The sequence below is a fragment of the Stegodyphus dumicola genome, chromosome 3 (genome assembly GCF_044657685.1).
Source record: "Stegodyphus dumicola isolate Sdum_Otavi_A_Nest chromosome 3, ASM4465768v1".
Lineage (NCBI taxonomy): Eukaryota > Metazoa > Arthropoda > Arachnida > Araneae > Eresidae > Stegodyphus > Stegodyphus dumicola.
This window is the reverse complement of record NC_140770.1, coordinates 136,932,121-136,956,838: the sequence shown is the minus strand read 5'-3', so window position 1 is coordinate 136,956,838 and position 24,718 is coordinate 136,932,121.

Genomic DNA, 24,718 nt, shown 5'->3' with positions numbered 1-24,718 from the left:
GAGTAAGTATTTAAACGTTTAAGCTTTGCGATTAATTAATATCAGTGTTCGTAATGTCTAATGAGTTGAAATAGTGCAGAATATTTATTCCAAATGCAGATCTAATAGTAGTATTTTGTCATTGTGCATCCGAGGGTAAATCGCAGAATAGGCTGCATCAGTCGATGCTGTGTTTACTTCTCTTATGCTTGGACACGCCTTTTTATGACGTAATATTGGTTACGCCTCTTCTTCAAAACAAGTTATAAGTATGCTATAGCTTCGTATTTAAAGAAAACTTATATTATATTTTAACTGAGTTGAAATAGTAGGTTTATAATGTTCTGTGCGAGATTTTTTAAATTGTAAATCTACTTTTGTGTGTTGTGTGGTATTGTTAGCATTTAGCGCAACGAATTATCTCTCACAAATGTATTATTAAGATACCAAACGATTGAAAACGATCATTAGCAAACGATTGAAAATATTGAATGCATGAATTAAAAATTATAACCGTAACTTCTGAAAATACAGAAAAGAATTCTTTTGCTTAAAGAATGTTTTGATTATTCATGAGTGTGTTTAATTCGGTGCTTACTGCAGAATGGATGAGTATTTGAATCTGGATTTCTTTTATCAGTTGGAGCAAAGAGATAAAAAATGTGTTATTGAGTGGTGTATGGAGAAAGGTTTGATTGCAATATCGTATAAGTGCCCGATTTGTGGAACAAATATGAAACTAGTAGAGCGAAAAAACCGTATAGACGGTTTTGAGTTGATGTGCAGAGTTACTGGAGGCGAATGTAGGCATCGAATTTCAAGATCAATTCGAAATAACTCCTGGTTTGCGAAGAGTAAATTGAGCATGTGTGATGTTTTGCGAGTTACCTATATGTGGTTGGGTAAGTGCGGGAATGATTTTATACGAACGGAATTACGTATTGCTAAAAATACGGTGACAGATTGGAAAAGTTTTTGTAGAGAAGTATGCATGGAGTTATGTTTGAAGGAGAATGTTAAGCTGGGTGGGGAAGGTGTCATTGTCGAAATCGACGAAAGCAAGTTTGGCAAGCAAAAGTATCATAGAGGTAAAAGAGTCGAAGGAAAATGGGTTTTTGGTTTGGTTGAGAGAGGAACGGATAAATGCGTCTTTAGAGTTGTTGAAAACAGAGGTGCCGAAACATTGCTAGAAATCATTAAAGAGAATGTTCTACCAGGATCGATTATTATATCCGATTGTTGGAAAGCGTACGACTGTCTCGAGTTCGAAGGGTATGCGCACCTGAAAGTCAATCATAGCTTGAGTTTTAAAGATCCAGAAATGTGGTGCGCAATGCCGAGTTTGTGCAATTCTGGGATGTTTTTTTAAGTGAAAATAGGTTGATGTGCACATGGGCAAAGCCAATGTGGTGCGCTATGCCAAATTTGTGCAATTCTGGGATGTTTTTTAAGTGAAAATAGATCGATGTGCACATGGGCAAAGCCATGTGGTGCGCAATGCAGAGTTTGTGCAACTCTGGGATGTTTTTTAAGTGAAAATAGATCGATGTGCACATGGGCAAAGCCAATGTGGTGCGCAATGCCGAGTTTGTGCGCGATGCCGAGTTTGTGCAATTCTGGGATGTTTTTTAAGTGAAAATAGGTCGATGTGCACATGAGCAAATCCAATGTGGTGCGCAATGCCGAGTTTGTGCAACTCTGGGATGTTTTTTAAGTGAAAATAGATCGATGTGCACATGGGCAAAGCCAATGTGGTGCGCAATGCCGAGTTTGTGCAATTCTGGGATGTTTTTTTAAGTGAAAATAGATCGATGTGCACATGGGCAAAGCCAATGTGGTGCGCGATGCCTAGTTTGTGCAATTCTGGGATGTTTTTTTAAGTGAAAATAGGTTGATGTGCACATGGGCAAAGCCAATGTGGTGCGCTATGCCAAATTTGTGCAATTCTGGGATGTTTTTTAAGTGAAAATAGATCGATGTGCACATGGGCAAAGCCATGTGGTGCGCAATGCAGAGTTTGTGCAACTCTGGGATGTTTTTTAAGTGAAAATAGATCGATGTGCACATGGGCAAAGCCAATGTGGTGCGCAATGCCGAGTTTGTGCGCGATGCCGAGTTTGTGCAATTCTGGGATGTTTTTTAAGTGAAAATAGGTCGATGTGCACATGAGCAAATCCAATGTGGTGCGCAATGCCGAGTTTGTGCAACTCTGGGATGTTTTTTAAGTGAAAATAGATCGATGTGCACATGGGAAAAGCCAATGTGATGCGCAATGCCGAGTTTGTGCAATTCTGGGATGTTTTTTTAAGTGAAAATAGATCGATGTGCACATGGGCAAAGCCAATGTGGTGCGCGATGCCTAGTTTGTGCAATTCTGGGATTTTTTTTAAGTGAAAATAGATCGATGTGCACATGGGCAAATCCAATGTGGTGCGCAATGCCGAGTTTGTGCAACTCTGGGATTTTTTTTAAGTGAAAATAGATCGATGTGCACATGGGAAAAGCCAATGTGGTGCGCAATGCCGAGTTTGTGCAACTCTGGGATGTTTTTTTAAGTGAAAATAGATCGATGTGCACATGGGAAAAGCCAATGTGGTGCGCAATGCCGAGTTTGTGCGCGATGCCGAGTTTGTGCAATTCTGGGATGTTTTTTATGTGAAAATAGGTCGATGTGCACATGGGCAAATCCAATGTGGTGCGCAATGCCGAGTTTGTGCAACTCTGGAATGTTTTTTTAAGTGAAAATAGATCGATGTGCACATGGGCAAAGCCAATGTGGTGCGCAATGCCGAGTTTGAGTAATTGTCTGATTTTTCTTTAAGTGAAAATAGATAAATGAGCACAAGGACACCGAGTTTGTGGAATTCTTTAATGTTTTTCGAGCGAATACTGATCGTTGTGTAAAAGGGAAAACGAGGTTGTGCGTGATGTCGAGGAGTAATGTGACTTTATTTATGTGCAATGTTTAACATATCGTTTGTGTATTTTAAATTTGTATTGTTGTTTTAATTGTGAATTATATTTAAGACATAATTTTTCATTTAAATTGTATTTTTAATTTTTTGTTTTTTGATATGTTTATAACGCTTTCCGATTTACGATATATATGGATAGTCCGACGATCGACTCAACAGTAGCAAAACTGTAAACTTTAACGCTTGAAGTAACGTTTACCTCATATTTTAATACGTAGTGTTTGGTATCGTAATTGCAAATAATATGTGTGTGTGTGCGTATGTGAAGCATTGCTTAGTGTTCCAAGTTTGTAGTATTTATTTTATTATATTATTTTCTTTCATTCTGAGAAATTAGATTTTTTTATTTATTAATGCGTAGAATTCTAGCATGCCTGCACAGAATATAGCGTGATTTAGGAATTTTAGAAACTGATATGAAAGCTGTGTAATGATGTTCATATGCAATAAAAAATATTCTTCTTTTATTAACGTAAAGTTTAAAATTTTTAGAAATAATGAAAATTGTCTAATTATTGGTATGTAAGGAATTATGTCGTTACGTAGCAAGAAGGTAATTTGTAAAAATGATAAAATTGAAATGTTCCACAATATGAATTTAAATTTAAAAAAAATAGTTTATTTGTATAAATAAAAAAATTAATAAAAAAAAAATAATTTAATATTGAAGCTGTACAACTATTAGAGACTGCGACGTTGTTTATCGTTTTAATAATTGGTAGAATTCGCTCACTGTATCATGGTAATTTTATAAACGATTTATTATACTTATTATCAGTAACGCCTAAACTTAAATGTTATAAATGTAAATTAAAAGTAAGGAATTTGATATTAATTTACAATAATAAACAATTTATTATTGTTATTTTTAAGAGAAAATAGAAAGTACACGTAGTGTAAATGCGAGACTACATTGTGACGTCATAAGCTTAGTCCCACCCATTTAATGACGTCACGCAGCTCCTCATACTGAACTTTGTTGATGCAGCCTATTCTGCGCTTTTACCTGCATCCGATAAATTACGCCTTAAATTGCCCGTATTATTATTTATAACTAATTATTCCAAAATTTAATCACTGTTGTGGTATTTAATTGAAACGGTAATGTGGTTGTTGAAAACAAAATTAATCATGTTAGCGTTCGTTTGCAATCGTCTGACCAAAGAACGTTTGACATCTTTTTCCAGGCAGGCCTTGCGAGAAAAGTTTATGTAAACATTTAGAATTCTGAATGTAATGTATATATTTTTTGCTTACTAGGTTTAGTTTATTCTTTTTCTAGGATTACCTAATTAATTATACTTGGTTTATAATTCAGTCTAATATGTTTATGTACGAGTGTGTTATGAAGTAAAATTACAAAAACTTGAACAATGCGGTCGAGAATCTCGTTTATTCTTTAGTGTAATAATATTATTTTTTCAATGGTATTAATTTCTTACGAATATGTTATAATTCCAAAATGAAGTAATTATATTGATTAAAAATATGTCGCATCATACTTTTCGTAATGTTTTGGTTTACTAACTAGATGCAACTTAATTATTCCATATATTTTAATATACCAATATCAACAGGGGAAAGATGGAAATGACCTAAAATATTTTTCTAAAAATTCGTTAAACTAGTTATAAAATAAAACTAAAATTTTGTACATTATTTCCAAAAATATTCCATTAATATTTTATAAATTACAAAATTTATTATATTGTATATATAACTACCATTGCATACTTATAAGTTTTTAAACATTTAATGTAGAATTTATGTTGATTTTATTTTGCCCAGTTTTAATACAGTTTTGAAGTATGATAGTCTTGTTACTAGGATAGCATGAATCTGCTAATACAAGTTTAATATATTTCTTGAAAATGTTTCTCTTATTCATGTAATATAATATATAAATCATAAAATAAGTTTTCTTAAAAATAAATTATGATTGTGTATTGGAATTTAAAACAATTCTGTACCTGTACGTTAGTATAGAAAATAAAATAATAATAAATTTTTAATGAAGCATTGATTTTAGCATTAACAATTGTAAATATATATACACACACATGAATAAATGGAAATGCAAGTTACTTTTCCTTACAAAGCCATCCATGAATATATACTTCCCTTTAGACTGATAGCCTTTGCATGCTTTGCCATATTCTATCAATCCAAATGATGCAAATATGCAGAAAATTTTACTTTCTTTGAAAGTTAATGCAAGAAATAAAATTCAGTGCATTTGTAAACTACATTAGTTCTTTTATGGCTTGGTATTTAATTGTCCAATGATTTACTAGTCCAAACTAATGCAGAATTCAGATATTGTTCAAATAAAAGAAAATTAATAAGGTCTGATTGTTAGACGTATATATGAAGATTTATTTTTTTTAATATTATTTTAAGTCAACTAAATTAATTTAAAATTTAAGTAAGTATTCATGCCTTTCAGTAGCATTATTTTTGGAAATCTTAAATTAAATAACTGAATGCAATATTTCTTGTTAATAAAAGAAAAGCAATGTTATGAAAGACTAGCAAAGTGGATTTGCAAGTTCTAATTACGAAAGGTCCCATGCTCTAAGGGGTCATTTTTAAAAATACTTAATTAAAAAAAGTATTTAACGTAAAACTTCCAGATTCACACATGTGAAATATTAATTCTATATATTTTATCTCATTCTTATTTTATTAATTAATTTCATAGTATTTCTTGTGACACTAGTAGTAATTATTAATTAAATTTTATGCAGTTTCTGATCTATGTTTTGATTTTGTTATTAATTACGTTAATTTACATAAGATTTAAAATTATGTAAGGTACAAAAACCTTCTGCATCTATTAATATATGCTGAAGTGAATGAAATTATGCCAGTGAAATTTTTTAAAATCAAAAACAAATTTCTGTGGAAAATTAAAACTATAAATTCTAAATGCAAACAAAGGAGTGAATTTGAAAGTTATCAAATAAGCCAAAGTGTTGGTCATTTTTTCACTTTTGCAGAAGAATTTTTATACTTTGCAGAATGGGAATATGATGTTTGGTTTTGTTAGTATTAATTATTACAACTGAATTATTGCAACTTACATTGCAACACGTAATTTAGCTTAAAATTTATTTGAACTTAATTTTCTAATTTATTTTGATCATGTATATTTCATGTGTCATAAGTCTTTACAATGAACTTAATTCTCATCCTATTTTTTAACACAAATTTTTTAAAGAAAAAGTCACATTTGTTTTGCTTAGTTGCACACGAAAATTAAAAAAAAAAATATTTGCATAATTATCCCCCTTTTAATGCATTTAGAAAATGAATATCCCAAGATTTTAAAATGGATTTATCGACATAATAATATATAGAGAGGAGTTATGTTTACTTGCAGACTTTTTTCCTCCTTTTTACTAATATTATAGTATGAAAATCAAGGGGGAAATTAAGCAATTATTTAATTTTGAAGCATGTGATTACAGTAAGACCATAACCAATCAGAAATATTCATGAATGAACTACTGGTAACTATCATAGTATTATTATATAAAAGAAACCTACATTCCAATAAGAATGCTCAGTAACATTAACATTTCAGTATCTGATAATAATAATCTTCATTCCTACTTCCCTATACCTTGAATTTCATTCTTATTATTGCCCAATGCTATTCCCTAGACCTCAAAGCATTTAATGCACCTGGAACTGCAATTTGTGCCGTCTGCTACAGCATGTAATCACCACTCAGTTTACTACCACGAGCAATGATCTTCAGAATTACCGTATTGCGTTACATATTCCATCCCACCCAGCTTTAGAACCAGATTTTAAAAATTAAAAAAAAATATTTGCATAATTTTCCCCCTTTTAATGCATTTAGAAAATGAATATCCCAAGATTTTAAAATGGATTTATCGACATACTGATTGTTTCGTCATACTAACAAAGGCAAACTTTTATATACTAAAGGCCCCGTTGAATCTTTCTCTTCTAACTGTTGAATATTATGTCAGCCTAATACAAAAAATGATCTATGATAGTGAAAGAAAATACCAACTGCCATTCACTGTGCAATTTTGCCATATCAGCTGCATATTCATCTTCTCTAATTATTTATGTATGATCTGAGGCTTAAGGAGTTGCAAGAACAACAATGAGAATGAGAGAAATTCAAATTATAAAGAAATGAGATAACTTATTAGATGTTGCAATTATGTGTATTCTTACTGAAATAGAGGTTTCTTTTAAAGAAAGAATATTGTGATAGTAGTAGTTTATACATGATTACTTTTCATTTGTTATATTCCTACTGTGACTGTGTCCTTTGGAAATTAAATTATTCGTTTAATTTTTCCCTCTCAATTTTCGGAAGATAAAATTAGTAAAAATAAGTGGGAATATAGAATCAAGAGCATTAGATATCCCCATTTTCTTGAAGCTGTTCACTATTATTGTTTCATAAATAATAGGCCATGCACCCAAAATCCACTAGCAAATCAGTTAGTAAGATGAAAATGACCACTATGCAGACGAAAAATTTAGGGTAACTTATTTTGTGAGCGCCTTAAGGAATACAAACATTACCTAAATCATTAAAACAATTTCAGAATCCTGTTGCTAAAAGAAAGCTAGGGGGAAAATGTTGTCCGAGTCCCAGTGATTCATTTGGACCAATATGTAATATTGTTTTAGAAATTTAAGGTAATAAATATGATAGTTTTCGAATGCTAAAACAGTTCGAGAAATTTCTTCAAGTTCTGAATTCTGAATATAAGTATACTGTATATTATATTTAATAACTATGGTTACTTCATTTATGAAAAGATTTGCATATTGGCTGTTTTTGTACAATGAACCTTCTCTAAGCTAGCTATGCGTGATTCCTGAAGATTTTGATCTTTAATGATATTGGGCATCTTAGAGAAGTTATGTTTACTAATTAGTTATTTTATGAGGAATGCTGGTTAAATTTAAAAAGTGATTGACTGAGGTAGCTTGTAGTAATGAGATGGTTCACTGTAATGCAATTTTTTTAAGTATTTAAGCTGTTCCTGATTACTTAAGATATTATAAAGAAATATGATTAAAAGTGTTATAATAAGCACATATTTAAAACATCTATTAAAATAATTTTTATAAGCTTTTTAAGAGCATGATTATGATTCTAAAAGAAATGTTTTTTTCTTTATTTAGGTGACATGGTTTACAAAGAAGGGGAAAAACCATTCATTTTTTCCAAGCAGTTGAAACGAATTTTTATGAAATGTTATATTGTGTTATTTTTTAATTAATTCTTTTTTTAAGGTTTTGTGTAAAGTTTATGAATTAAGTAATAAATTATTTTTACTTCTTTATTTTCTTTATTTTTACTTTATTATTTGATGTAATATTCTGTATTTTAATTAGCATATTATTTGCTTCATAATGTTTCACAATAAAATTATAAATTCAATAAACTTCTTAATTAACATGCTGTATATATATAGAGAGAGAGCATAAAGTTTGTTTTCTGTTGTCACATGTATATTTCAAAATTTTGTATGCAAATCTCGAAATTTATAATAACTAAGAATACTTTTTAGTATCACTTTCTAAATGGTAAATATTAAGCTTAAAGTTTTATTACACATCACGTTTGTAAAAAATTATAGGTAAAATTAAAATGCATTAAATTTTAAGCTAAACTGAAGTATTAATTTTTGAAACAAATTTGTTAAAGGCATAATTGTATTAAGCATCAAGAATTTTAATGGAAGCAAGGCTTTAAAAATTAAGGTCAGTTGGTGAAGTTTTATGCTTATTCAAAAAGCATGATATTAGGTTTTTAATAAAAGACTTCTATCTGTTAATTCAAAGGAAATTATTTGAAGGTAGGGTAAAAACATTATGCATTTGCCATCTATTACTTCAAACAATAGCAGACTGTTGACAAACACTGAGTGCAGATAAGAATAAAAAGGTTAGTTGGACGTTGTAATTCAAGCTTATGAACAAAATTTTGAATTCCTTGTAGTAACAAAATGAAGTTCATTGCAATGTTGAATTCTTTAATTTACTGAAAATGTCATTTTTAGAAGGAGAGAATATAATATTTTTGAAACATGAAGAACAGCTGTTCTGAGTTCTTCATACAAATATTTCACAAAATGTCTTTTATTGTAATAATATGATCATATCAACGCGAAACACGTTTACTCATATAAGTTAAATCTAAAGCAACATGTGTCTATATTAGTTAAAATTACTAAAAAGAAAGTTCTAGAACATATCTTAATAATTGACACTAAAACACGCAAATAAAGCATACTGCTGTTTTTTTTTTTTTTTTTTCCAGCTATTTTACAGGCCAAATATAAATTCCAGATGACTTTCCATTATTTTATGTAAAGGATATACATGTAATTTAATGTAAGGAGTAGCATATCAATTTGAACTTAATCATCAAATTAAGCTCAAATCGATTATTAATCAAAATGATATATATACCTAAAGATATCATTGCTTTACTCAAAACATATTGATTTCAATGTATTTTATTATAATAAGCATTATTTTAGACCAAAAATCTATTACTTTTATAGACATATCCTTTAGTATTTCATCTATGAAAAATATATTCTACACACATATAATTACTTAATGAGATACTATAAGGAAATAATCTGAAACCTTTACAGATACAACCATTGGAATTTTACGTAAGAAAAGTATCTTCTACTCACATAATAACGTGCTGTAATAATACAAGCAAATAACCTGTAACGGTTACAGATATATCTGTTGAGATCTTACATGAGAAAAACATGTTCGTTTTACATAATTATTTGATGTGATATTACACTCAAATAATCTGTAACCATTACAGATATATCGTTTGGGATTTTACATGAGAAAAACATGTTCTTTTTACATAATTATTTGCTGTAATATTACACGCAAATAATCTGTAACCATTACAGATATATCGTTTGGGATTTTACATGAGAAAAATATGTTCTACTTACATAACTATATGATGTGATATTACAAGAAAAAGATCTGTAACCATTGCAGGCAAAACTCTTGTAAAGTTACAAAGAAAACACCTGTTGCTGTTACTCAAATAACGCATGGCATCCCAGTTTCCATGATTTTTCTTAGTAATCTTACAGATTTTTTTTTACAGTGAAACGTAGATCCTGTTACTTTCGTGCATAAGCTTAGAACCTGCATGTCAAAATTGCGACCAGTTCCTGACAGCGCTCATTGCAAACAAACTGTGTTCGTGCATAAAAAACTTAGAAACTCATCTCTCGTTTTTCTCAGATGTGATGCTTCAAAGTCTTCTCTCGCACCACGATTTTTAGGGCCACATAAAGTGCTAGCTCGAAACGAAAAAAACATTTAAAATTTTGGTCAACGAAAAAGAATCGACCGTCTTAAGCCGGCATTTATCTGGATACCAGAAGCCACTGGAGCGAATGCGTCTTCACCATCGCAAATTCCATCTCAGGATCCACATCTATCTCCAACGGACTGCAGTGCAAGCTATTCCAACCCTTCTACAGAAACCACGACTTCCGACTTATCAGATGTTACGACAAGAACACACTCGGGTCGTCGAGTTCGCATCAACCGAAAGTATTTGTAAGGTATCGTTAGCACTGGATGGGGAGTACTGTGGCGACCTGGCTACTATAACTCAACGCTGCCATTCTGGTAACTCATAGCAACGAAAAACAAAATAATGTTTATTCTACGCTTTATTTATTATTGTTCAAAACGGCTTATTATACAAATTAAATTATTATTATTACTGTTATATTAAAAGCAGCGTGTAATTATCTGTCTCAAACGTTGTACTACTACAATGAGCAGTCAAATTTTTTATTTTTAAAATTACATAAGATAAAGTGAAATATTTGAAAAATTCGTCATTTTCAGAAAATTTTATCTCGATTAATATCAGACATGTCAATGAAATGTTTTAAATATCAAATAATAACAGGAAAAAAAGCTTTTTTTTACGACAAAAAGCTGACAAGGCAATTTTTCTTGAAATCAAAATGTCTTAATATTCTCAATTTTTCTTTAAATTTCAAGTGTGGGGCCACTAAAATGCCTTCAGCAGGCCAATCGTGGCCCGTGGGCCACTGGTTGAAGACCCCTACTCTAGACCACAGCCGACAGATTTTGTTTATGCCAGGCCAAATGAATCATTTTGTCACCAGCTTCGTTGTTGCACGAATTCCAAGATGGGATAAGTTATGTATAGAAAAAAAATAATTTTTCACGAAATTCTTTAGGAATGTATGGCCTCTTAAAATTAGTGAAGATATCAGAATAAATTTTCTTATTGCTATCCGGCATAGGAATTTGTACTATTTTGAAACTGGATCCATCTTCCTGACAATCTGCTATAAATGTATAATCATTTGGAGCTGGGATAGCGATGGTGTCGATTCTCGATAGCATGTCAGCTACAATGTTTTCTTCTCCAGAAATGTAGCGTATGTCTGTAGTGAATTCGGCAACTGCCGTACTTAATTTGCCGTATTTTATCTAAATTCTGGTGGAAGGCGAAAGTGATAGGTTTATGATCAGTAAAGATAATAAATGATCGTCCTTCCGGAATGTGTTTAAAATGCTTCACTGCTAGGTAGATTGCAAGTAGTTTTCGATCGTTATGCACTGTAATTGTTCTGTGTTGGTGATAAGGATCGGGAGAAAAAGGCTGAGCGGTTATATTTCATTATTGGATAGTTGATGAATCACGGCACCCAGGGCAGACTCAGATGCATTTGTAGTTAGTGATCTGCGCCGTTTGATTGGGTGAACTAACATTACAGAGTTGCACAGTGCAGTTTTGATATTGGTGAAAGCCTTCTGCGCATCTTCGGTCCAAATTAAAGGTTTTTTGCTGTTTTTCTTCACTCCTTTAAGTAAGATTGTCAGGGCTGTTGTAGTTTGGTATGAAACGATGGTAAAAGCTCACCATGCCCAAAAATCTGCGTATGCTTATGAAGAATTCTGGTTTAGGATATTCTTTAATTGTATCGACTTTCGATGGAAGAGGCTTGATTTTTTCCGTTGATATTTTATATCCTAAAAATTCAACTTTGCTCAGACCAAATTTGCATTTTACAATGTTCATGTACGGTCTATAGTTATTGAGTCTCTGGATGTTTAATTCAAGATGTTTTTTGTGTGTTTCAGGGTCTGAAGAGGCGCTGAGAATGTCGTCGAAATAGAAAAATACAAAGTCTGGGCCGCTAAGCAGTGTTCATAAACCTTTGGAAGATTTGTGCAACATTACGTAAGCCAAATGTCATATAAGGAAATTCAAAAAGTCCGAAAGGTGTTATGGTGGCGGTCTTCGAAATATCAGCTTTACGAACAGGAATCTGTTGGTAGGCTCTCATCAAATCTATGGTTGAAAAAATCGTTTTTCCAGGCAGAATACGAGTACAGTCCGTTAGAAATGGTAGTGGGTAACGGTCTGGTACAGTATTTGCATTAAGGCCACGGTAATCGTCACATGGTCTCCAGTCACCGGATTTTTTTTAAGTGAGGTGTAATGGATTTTACGAGCTGCTTTTGGTGGTTTGCAGAGACCTTGTTGCAGCATATAATCGAATTACGTTTTCGCTGCAATCAATTCTTTAGAAAGTCTTCTGACTTTAAAGGATACAGGAACCTTTGGTTTCGGTGTAATATTGCACAACATGCTCTTTAATTTTTTATTATTATTATTATTTTATGTTTGGTTTAAGTAAGTTAGGAAATTTGTTTAGGATGGCTCTATATGGGTTTTGAAAAGTATTAGCAATGAATTTAGGAGTAACGCTATTGTTACACAAAGTACCTTTAGCCGTTAATGAGGTGGTGCCATCGATTAATTTCCTGTTTTTACTATCGACTAACAAATTAAATGTGCAAGAAAGTCTATTCCCACCATAGGTTTATTAACGTCCGCAATGATAAAAGGTCATTTGAAAGATCTGCGTAGCCTTAAATCGAGCTCCAATAATTTTTGACCGTATGTTTTGATTGTTGTACCGTTAGCTGCGAATATCTCAAGCTAAGCCACAGTTCTTTTTTCCAATGGTGATGGTTGAATAATCGATCTTTCTGCTCTAGTGTCAATTAAAAAAATGGGTTGCTGATGCGTTGTCACGAATATATAGACGACTTAGCTGTACCCCTTGACTTTCTGTCGTCATCGAAGGCCGGGATTCAGTTTTCCTGTTTTTAATCCTGGTATTTGCATGGGGGCGTGCATTTATACGCTCTTTCACCAAAGCGTTGATGAAAATAATTATTTGGGTCATTGTTATTCTTGGAACAATTTCTAGAATTCAACCTGTATCGTCATCTTTGTGAACTGTAATTTCTACGCCTATTCATTTCTGCTATTTGCAGTGTCAAGTTTGATATCTGTTTCTGTAGATCTTCGGCTATAATGTTATCAGATGGGGAAGAAACAATGCGAGCTACCTGGTGTGGATTGGGATTTAATTCCCATATTTTGTCAACCATTGTAGACAATTTGGACAAATCATCAATGCTTACAGATAAAGATTGGTCATAGAACTTCTTGGATGTTTTAATTTTCATAAAAAGGAAGTATCCTAAAAGCACTTATTTTCTGAAAGCTATCCAAGCATACTACATAGACAGTCACAAAAACAAGTGCCATTTGGACGTCATAAAGTATAGGTCAATATTATATTGAAATATACAGACATCAATATACATTCATAATATTTTTGTGTAGATATAAAACCATCATTCACCTGCATAACTAACATGTAATCTTTTGTTTTAATAATAAAATGTACAAATTATTTTAGCCACTGAAAGAGATTGTGGAACAATTATAATAAAATTCCTTATGCCACAAAAATTAAAAATAATTTTACAAAGCTATTTGAAACTGAAATCATTTAAAATTAGAAAAATTTAGTTTTGACTATGGCAGTAACAAAAAAGATTAAATAGGAAATATTTCTATAAAAAAAATAATTAACAGATTTTACACCAGAAATTTACTTATTATAATAACAATACACATATTTTATACTAAACTAAGTAGAAAAATTGTTGTACATAAAAGTTGTTTCACGTGTATTTTAAAATCGCGGCAAATGGGAAAAAATTAGCTTTCTAATTCTGTACATTCGAAGACAAATATTCTTTAAATTATCACAGAATCTCCAGTTGTAAATATTTTAAATCATTTTAGAATGCTTAACTATTAGCGCAGGAATATAATTAATATGTACTGTAAATCAGCAGAAATAATTAAAGATGGCTAAAAAAACAATTAACAAATCAAGACATAAGCACTAGAAATCAAATGGAGGACAACGATCTCCATTTCTACAGCGGGTGAGACTGTGTATCGGAAATTCTAAAGATATGCTCAATTTTAAGTTATTTTGCGATACTGCTCTTGAGCTGAATTTTATGGTTTCAGTGCGAAACACATAATATTTAATAAATAAAGGTAACACACAAAATGTAAAAAAAAAAGACCCTTTGGACGTAATTAAAAAAAACGTGCAATATGATTTCTTAATTCCTAACAAAGTTTAACCATATATAACAGGGTGCATCATTTATAAAACTTATTATTAACTAATTGTAACAGGTACATAGAAATTTGATGAAAATCTTATTCATAAAATATAATTTATATATCAACAACAGAAAGTCTAGAAGAGACATCCAGGTTATTTTGCTGTTGCATGCCTATTATAATATAAAAACAGAATTAAATTAAGATAAATTAAAATTATTAAACATTTACTATTGTACTTGTTATAAAACCTGCTGAAATCGGTGTAGAACAATAGCTATTCTCATCATTCACAGTTTACGAATTTTATTTGAGAAAAAATAATCAAGTTCAAAATTATAAAAGAACAATCTAAGTATGAGATATTGGGAAATAAAATTAAGACTAATATTTTGAAACATTTGTTCAAAGATTAATAAACGATGCTTATCATCACTTCATCGAAAGACTTTAGATGGTTCTGTTAAAACCTTAATTCAGGAATTATCGAAAAATTACTACTAATACTACGAATTATTGTTACAGTATTAAGTGATTAAAAAATATTTCACATTATACTATAGATGCTTCTCTTTATAAAATAGCATTTAATATATAAAAGCATTAAAATTAGTGATTAGCTCATGGAAAATTTCTGATTAGCTCATGGAAATTTTTCTCTATTACTACGAGCAAAAAAGAATAAAAAATTTAAGTAGACCAAAGAAGATCCCCAAATTGGCAACATTTGAGTTGATATCCATTATTATAACCACGGAGTTAAAGGAGTAATGCCATGCGGCTAGGCTGTTGCCGGGATTCGAACTCAGGACCAAATTGGCAGTGTTTGGTGACTTTTGGCTGCTCAACTGCTAGTGGGAAAGAACAAAGTGCTTGGAAATTGAACACAAATTTAACGAATCACTCTAGCCTCCTATAGCTCATACCTGTGTGTAAGACTATAAAACAGTATTGTTAAGATTGTTTCAGGATTATTTATATAATTATTGTTACATTTTTATTAAAATTTTGTTATTTAACTGAACTTGTTTTTTTCACTGCGAGTCTTTAATCGTTGAAAAAGATATATTAAATTGAGAATAAAAAGTAAATAATTACTGCAAGAGAAAACACACTTTAGTTTTACATAGGTATTCTGATATTAAACTGGTAGTTTTGCAACAAATGTAATTAGACTCTATTAGTATATAATCAGTTCAATAAATGAAAATAAAAAAATAGGGGATCTTTCCCAGTAAAAGATAACACATGCAAAACATTTTTTTCAAAAAACCTACATGTACCAATTTGAAACTTAACAGCGAGAAAATATCCCATTATAACTGTGACAAAATTTTTCTAAAGATAAGAAATTCATCTTTTAGGCTATTAAATGGGATAGAATGATTTACTTTTAAAACTTATTAACTACACTTAATTTTGGGGGGAAAAAATTATTGTAGGTAACTAGAATAATATATACTTTAACCATGGCCAACAGCTCAATGTCTTCATATATATCCTTTGGAGGAAAAGAGCACATGTACTTTTAAAATAAAAAAGATCTGCATTATATTTTTAGTTAAAATACTGCATTTATTGGTTAGAAGTTAGTTCAAGCAGAACAAAATTAAAGATAGATTGAACTAGTTTCAATATTTTTTACTCTTTATATTTAGTTATGAATAATATACAGTTCAGCATAACCAAGTGTTCAGAAAATTTAACTGAATTCAAATCCAAATTCTATTTTTCTCAAATAACAAAGGTATGGGAATTTTTAACAGAAAATGATAAAAATGTCAAAATCAAAACTGACATCTGATTCATAAAAAAGAATAACTCATTATGATAGTAAAGAAAATTTACTGTATGAAGCAAAAAATTCTATACACTTCATTAAAATTTCGCCACAGTTTATATCATGCTGTGTATCTAAGCATTTTACAAAATGAGATACGCGAAGAACCTATTCTAATTAAATTTAACATATATACAGCAAGTATTATAACTAGTAATATGATTATTTTTCTAAGGGGGAGGGTTAGTTTTGGTGTATTTAATTATGGCAAAGCACACTAGGGCTATCTGCCTGTAAGCACGATTGTAAATTATTTATTGTTATTAGACAAAATATCTATTGAGAAAATGGCAACAGCTAATTTTAGGATGTCGTTCTATTTATAATTTTAAAAATATGCATTCAGATGACATACGCTTGAAATGTTTAATGGTGCGATGCAGTAAGTACGTTTGTCATGTTATGTACGTTTACGAATACGTTAGGTGTAAGTTATTAAGATTTATCTTTAGATAAATGTTCGTTTGTCTTTTACAACCATTTTATGAGTGATTAATTTAACTACAAAAAAGAAGTTAACATAAATCAGAAGCGGGATTATTCTGAAACCTAAGTTTAAAGCTACAAGAATTTGCTATACGTAAATAAATTTAAACGAATTTGAATTTCAAGGTATGTGCATTGATTGGTGTAACATATTTATTATAGAATTTAATTTTGTTATTTTTTTTTATCATTTTGGAAAGAGAGTTTTTTTTTTTTTTTTCATTTCTTTAAATTTTGAAATATATTTAGAACGTCAAACAAACTTACAAAATACCAGTAACTGTGTTCTACTAAGTTGCCTAATTGAAAGTTAATAATAATAGCATATATATATATATATATATAATTTGCATTTTAATGAGTACGAAAAGGTCTATTTTCGGTAAGGCAAAGAAATGCGATTTAAGAATATAAGCTGAAGAGTTGGGAGAAGATATAAATGAGAGTCATAAAATGAGCGATTTGAAAAAGCTAATTTTGGCTAGCAAAGAGTACGATGAAGAATGCGCCAAAGAATGATTGAACATTATAATAAATGAAAGAAAAGAAAAAGAAGAAATCGAAGATCGTAAGCGTAAAGAAGAAATTGAAGAACGTAGGCATAAAGAAGAAATTGAAGAACGTAAGCGAAAAGAAGAATATGAGGAACGAAAACGAAAGTATGAAATGGAATTTGAACTGCAAAAACTACGTATTGAAGCAGAATGTAAATCTACAAATTCTGGCACCAATGAAAATGTAGGTGGTACGCACATGAATCCAAAGTTAGAGCTTCATCGTTTGATGCAAAAATTTAAACCTGACGAGAATGATATCAGTTTATATTTAATCATGTTTGAACGTTTGGCTAAACAAGTTGAAATACCAGAAAATACATGGGTTACTCATTTGTTTGGCTTATTGCCGTATGATATTGCTCAGTTAATCGCCAGAGAAACCGATGAGATTGCAAACGATTATAAAGAAGTTAAAAGGATCTTATTAACACGGTACAAGATGACACCTGAAAAATTTCGCCAAAAATTTTTTACGCACAATAAGAGTGTAGAAAACACATGGAAGAATTTTGCGTATGAGTTAAGAAATTTTTTTAATGAATGGATAAACGGAATTAAAGTAGATACTTTTGGGAAACTTAGCGACCTTATTGTAGCGGATCAGATAAAACGTAAAGTGTCTCCAGAAGTAAAAGATCATTTTATTGACATCTGGTCTGAGTTGATTTCACCAATTGATTTAGTTGAAAAACTAGATGATTATGATACCTTGAAGTCAACTTTCAACAATAAACAACCGCGTAAAGAAGGGTCTTACGATAAACGAAACTCCTTTAAAGATGATCCAATTGCTACAATCAACAAAAAGAAGAAATTCTACGGTATCACACATAATGAAAAAGGTGAACCAAAATGCTTCAGCTGTAATAATTTTGGACACATCTCAAGGGACTGTCTGCTGCCCAAACTAGTAGTAACATGCCGAAAATGTAATAAAACAGGTCATAAAGCTAAAAATTGTGTTACTAAACCTGAAAATAATCATTCAAATGATAAAAGTTATTCTGTTGAGCAAGTTGGCGAAAATATAGAAGAGAGAAATTCATATTTGAAGAAAGCAAAACTGAATAATTCTGAAGAAGTACAGGCTTTAATTGATACGGGGAGTTCTTGTTGTCTCTTAAGGACTTCAGTTGCTCAGAAACTTAAAGTGAAACCAGAACGTGCTATGAATGAATTGTACGGTTTTTGAAATCAAAGGGTGCCTGCAGTGACCTCTATAGGAATGATTAAAGCCGATATTGAAGTTGATAATGTAAAAGGCCAAGGCATAAATATATACCTTGTACCCAGATCTTAAATTGCGCCGGAGCCCACCGGAGCCCGGCTCCGGTAATTCTTAATTTTTGGGATAAATCATAATTGTAGGCGGAGCTCACCGGAGCCCTAAAAACGAAGGCTCCGGCACTTCTGTTATGTAACTGAACAACAATTTCAGTAGAAATTTGATCTCAAAAATTTTATTTTTGGCAATAAAATAATTTTAAAAATCGCCTATTAAATTTTAGTTTATCTCCTTTTATTTTATTTTATTTTCATTATTTAATTACTTTAATCTTTAATTATTTAAATAAAAAATAAGAATTTTTATTTAACTAAATAATAACTTGATAAATATTAATTAAGTAATTACGGATTAATTTGATAATAATTAACTATTTAATTTTAAAATTATTAATGATTTTAATAGTCATTTTATTTATTTATTTACTTTTGTTCCTCTTTGCTGACGGTCTTCCATAGGGCTCCGGTACTTCTAATTTTAGAAATTAAGCCCTGCTTGTACCTGATAATGCATAGTCAGTTGATCTAATCATCGGACGGGAATGGCTTGATCTCCTTCATATCGCTTATGTCAGAATAGGAAAAAGACTTCACTTCGGGTATAGAGAAGATGAACTATTTAGTAACCTCCAAATTGATGAAAAAAATAAATCGAGTCTGCCTTCTGCCTTAAAGCTCTTGAGGAAAAATGAATTAGAGAAAAATACTATCAGTCTTCTCAAACAGATTCTGTAGATTATGGATTAATTATGATAGAAAATCCTTCCGAAAGTATAAGCTGTTTATTAGAAATAAAAAATGGCGAAACTTGTATACCAGTGATTAACGTTGGCGATAAAAGTGTTAAGCTCCAAAACGATCAATGCGTTGGGAGAGCAGAAGAAGTTGAACTATGTTTAAATACTGAAATTTCTGAATTGAGCTCGAACTTAGCAAAAACGGAAAATATTAACAACATAAAAGTTCCTATAAGTTTAAGCCGAGTTAAAATTGGCTCGGATCTCGACGTTGATCACCAGCAAGAGTTATTGTGTCTTCTGAATGAATACAGAGATTGCTTTGCACTAAATATTTCAGAACTAGGGTGCACAGATCTCCTAAAAATGGACATTAAGGAAATCAAAGGTTCAAATCCAGTATGTATGAAGCCTTTTAGAACAAATGCCTCTGAAAGAGCTACGATCAAAGAAATAGTTCAAGAATGGAAAGAAAATGGAATTGTAACAGAAACGCGATCCCCATATGCTAGTCCTGTCATACTAGTAAAGAAAAAGACCGGTGAATACAGATTAGTTGTTGATTACAGACGTCTCAATAGTCAGACTATAAAGGATAAATTTCACCTGCCTAAAATAGATGATTTATTACAACAATTGCATTAGTGTAGTCTGTTTACAACGCTAGATTTAGCACACGGATATTTACAGATCCCATTAACTGAAAGTGCAAAATTGAAAACTGCTTTCGGAAGAAAGTGAACAATTTGAAAGAATGATTTTTGGCTTGACTAACGCTCCTGCGAAATTTCAACGATTGATGTATCATTCATTATCCTCATTATGTAATAAAGAAGTGTTGTGCTACCTTGACGATATACTTGTTCCAGTCAGAAGAAATGATTCAGAAATTAATTAAAGTATTCGAAGTACTACGTGCAGCTAAACTAACCCTGAAGTTACCGAAATGTGAATTTGCCAAACAATAAATAGAATACTTAGGCTTTATAATCAATAAAAATGGAATAAAGCCGGGATCAAGAAAAGTTGAAGTAATATTAAAATTCCCAGAACCTAAAAACTTTCACGAAGTATGACGATTTCTTGGTTTAACAAGTTTTTTAGAAGGTTTATTCCAAATTATGCCATTAAAGCTGGACCATTGACTCAACTAACTAAGAAAAATCAAACATTCAGATGGGAAGAAAGTCAGCGGAATTCTTTTACAATGCTGAAAAATGAACTGACGAATCAACCAATTTTAGCTTTGTACAGCCCTAAAGCTCAAACCAGAAGTCCATACTGATGCATGCTCAGAGGGTATTGCTGGCATGTTACTTCAACTCGGAAGTGACGGCAAATGGCATATTGTCTTCTGCGTGAGCAAAAAGACAACGGAAGCTGAAAAGAATTATCACTCGAGTAAACTTGAGCTAATGGCAATTGTCTGGACTCTAGATAGACTTCGACAATTCTTACTCGGAATTGAATTTACGGTAGTTACCGACTGTCAAGCATTAGTTTATATGAATGCAAAGAAATCTAGCAATCCCCAAATTGCTCGTTGGAGTATCCTTATTCAAGAATATAATTTTGAAATACGCCACAAACCAGGAATTAAAATGTCTCATATCGATGCAATCAGTAGAGCTCCTGTTATTAATTCATCAGACACCATGCATTCTTTGATAGAAGATAATTTAGAAGTTTGTCTGACCTTAAATTTAGACGAACAAATTCTTATGATACAGCATGCAGATGAAAAGTTAAGAGAATTAATAACAATTTTGAAGAAAGACCCAAGTGAAAGAACCAAAGAAGAAAATCAAAATGTGGAAAATTATATTTTGAAAAGGAATAGACTGTTCCGTATTGTGGAGGATGGAGAAAAGAAGAAGTTATTATACGTCGTACCTAAAAACATGAGAAAAAGCATAGTTGTGAAATTTCATGACCTTATGGGACATTTTGCTGTTGATAGGACTGTCTCAAAAATCAAAGAACTGTACTGGTTTCCTGCTATGAAGAGATATGTTCGTCGACATATATCAATGTGTTTCGAATGCCTCATCAACAAAGTTCCAGGTGGAAAAAGACAAGGTCTTCTGCATCCTATACGCCCAGGCCGCAGACCTTTTGCAACAATACACATTGATTATCTTGGACTTTTCATCACAAGTTCTAAAAGAAACAAGGAATTGTTAGTCGTTATTGATAATATGACCAGATTCGTTCGATTGTATGCCGTGAAAAACACATCTTCGAAAAACCTACTGAAATCATTGACGAGTTTCATAGAAGAATTTGGATTACCAAATCGTATAAAATCAGATGGAGGTTCTTGTTTTACTTCAAAGGAATTTCAAAATTTTTGCAAGGAAAAGGGAATTCTTCATACATTAAATTCAACCTCCCACCCACAAGGAAATGGTATGGTCGAGAGATCGAACAGAACAATTTTATCAACGATAGTAACATCAATGAAATGTAAAGATCAAAAGGATTGGGACAAAAGAATCAAAGAAGTTGAGAGAAACTTGAATAACACAATCAATAAAACTATTGGAAAAACACCATTTGAAATACTTCATGGATATATACCACGATTTCAAGATGGAGTTTTGAGATTACTTGCTAATGAAGAAGCAGAAGTTTGGAAGGAACCGGAAAAACTACAAAAAGAAGCTAGAGAAAAGATTGTTAGAGAACAAGAAAAAATGAATACTTATTATGACAAGAAGAAATCGGGATCTCTATCATTTGAGCAAGGAGAAATAGTAGTAGTTAAAAGAAATTCAAAATCTACACCATAAGAACCAACCAAAACTCAACCTAAGTATCGTGGACCAATGGTTGTGACAGAAGTACTCCCGGGCGACACTTATAGAATATCACAACTAGAAGAAGCCTGCGATGGTCGCTTTTATGCATCAACTGCTCATGTAAGTCAACTAAAATCTTTGAAAAATGCAGAAGCAAATGATGATGATGACAATGACGATGTTGACGATAATGATGCAGACGAGGATGAACTTAAAAGGCCCAAGCGAACAGTGCGCAAACCATTGCGCTATAGAGACTTTGTATAGACTTTGTATAGGATTTTTTTTTTAAATTATATTTCATTTTATTTTTTTTCCTACCTATTATTATATTTTTGTTGTTGTTTATTTGTCGTTTTAATATGTGATAATATTTGATTCAATTGAGGACAATTGAAAAGTCAGGATGGTCGAATGTAAGCACGATTGTAAATTATTTATTGTGATTAGACAAAATATCTATTGAGAAAATGGCAACAGCTAATTTCTGGATGTCGTTCTATTTATAATTTAAAAAATATGCATTCAGATGACATACGCTTGAAATGTTTAATGGTACGATGCAGTAAGTACGTTTGTTATGTTAGTACGTTTACGAATACGTTACGTGTAAGTTATTAAGATTTATCTTTAAATAAATGTTTATTTGTCTTTTACAACCATTTTATGAGTGATTAATTTAACTACAAAAAGGAAGTTAACATGCCTAAGGGGATGGATGCCTTCGTGGAGGGCTTTCTAAGGAAAACCGACTCGTATACACGTTACACATGGGGAAAACCACGAAAACGGCCATGCAGCCAGCCCGTTCGCGGGATTCGAACCTCGGACCGAACTACTAGCGTTCAGCGACTTTACCGCTCGGCCGCTGGTGGGCCATAAGGAGAAGAGACTGAAAAAAATCTTCAAATTAATCATTCATAAAAAGCACTTACAGCATGAAAGCTGTAAATTAATTTTTTAATATGAGGAATAAAATACAATCATTAGAGAGTAGAATGTTATAACGTTGATAATAACGCAATCCATCGCATTAAAAACATACACAATTTTTCATCCGCTAGTAAGCTTAGCCGTCTAGCTACTCAACAAACGTTTACATTTAGAACCGCTAAGATGGAACAGCAGCGCCATCTAGTGAACGCGACATTTTAGAACCCGTTTTTCTACTAGGCAGTTTCACCTCCTTCATTATACTCCGTGATTATAACAAACCTGCTGCGTTACTTAGTCACTTAATAAGACATAAGTGTCTTGCTATAGTAACCCCAAAGTTCTTTGGTAACCCGGAGACAAATATCTTCATCTAAACATCATACAGGATTGGCATTCATTATAACCATTGGGATGGTGACATTTAGAAGGAGGATCGAGAAGATAGTCTGTGAACCAATTGTGCTTCAAGCGACTTTCTTATGAATAACGCAAAGAATTTGTAAATAACGTGACACAGTGTATGAAATTGCAGGTTGTGAATTATTTGTTTTTTGTAGAAATAGTTGTGTGGACAAATTTGCTTAGTTCTGTGGACAAATTTGCTTTTATGGTAAGATATTTAATTTTGCTTTCATTTGTACCCTAATTGTTAATCACTGACCATTTGGATAATTTGTAACAGTTTTTCTTGTTTAAACTTTTCCATCCAGAATTTTTACCCCTTAGTCAAGACGAAAAGTGTGATTTATGCCCGAATGAAATTCCCTCAAATGTTATTACTTACAAAATTTTATAACTAGTAAATTGTTAAAATAATTTTTAATTTACCAAAATAGCATAGCTGTAATCCTTCCTGGTATCAGCATTTTCAGGGCTCTAAGCGTTTAGATCAGGGTTTCTTAATTTTTTTTCAGTCGCAACTCCTTTTTATCACTGAAGTTTTTTTTTTTTTTTTTTTTTCCCTGACTCAGGACCCGAAATATTTACAAAAATTTTTGTGGGACTCCATAAGCATTGCGCAAATCAGGCACACACGTGAGTAAAACTGTCAATTTCTTCACTTGTACTATAATATGCTATTGTAGTTTTAGGTCATTAACTTTAATTTCTAATTTTAAGACATGGAATTTAATGAAAATTTAAAATTTTGAATGAATGAAAATTTTTAATAAGTAACAGAGTACAGCGTCACGTGTAAAGCAAGTAAAACGAACGTATATATTATAAAAAGAATGTGCTGAAAATTAGTAACTATGTATTTTATGCGATAAAGAATATTAAGACTTTTCATAATATCATATACTATTTTTAAGACGGTAGCAAAAGGGTGTAAATAAGCAGTAAATGAACAATAAATAATGAGAAAACACTGATTCATAAATGAATTAAAACTTTTAAAAAATTGCAGAAGAAAAATGAAGTTAAAATTCGAAATTTCGATCGACTGAAATATGAGCCATAGTATAGTAAAAAAAAAAAAAAAAAGTGGTTAAAAAGTCTTAAAAGATGCGTAATTTATATTTTTTCACTAAATTTCTATTTATGATAACCAGTAGAAAACCATATTTGTTTATA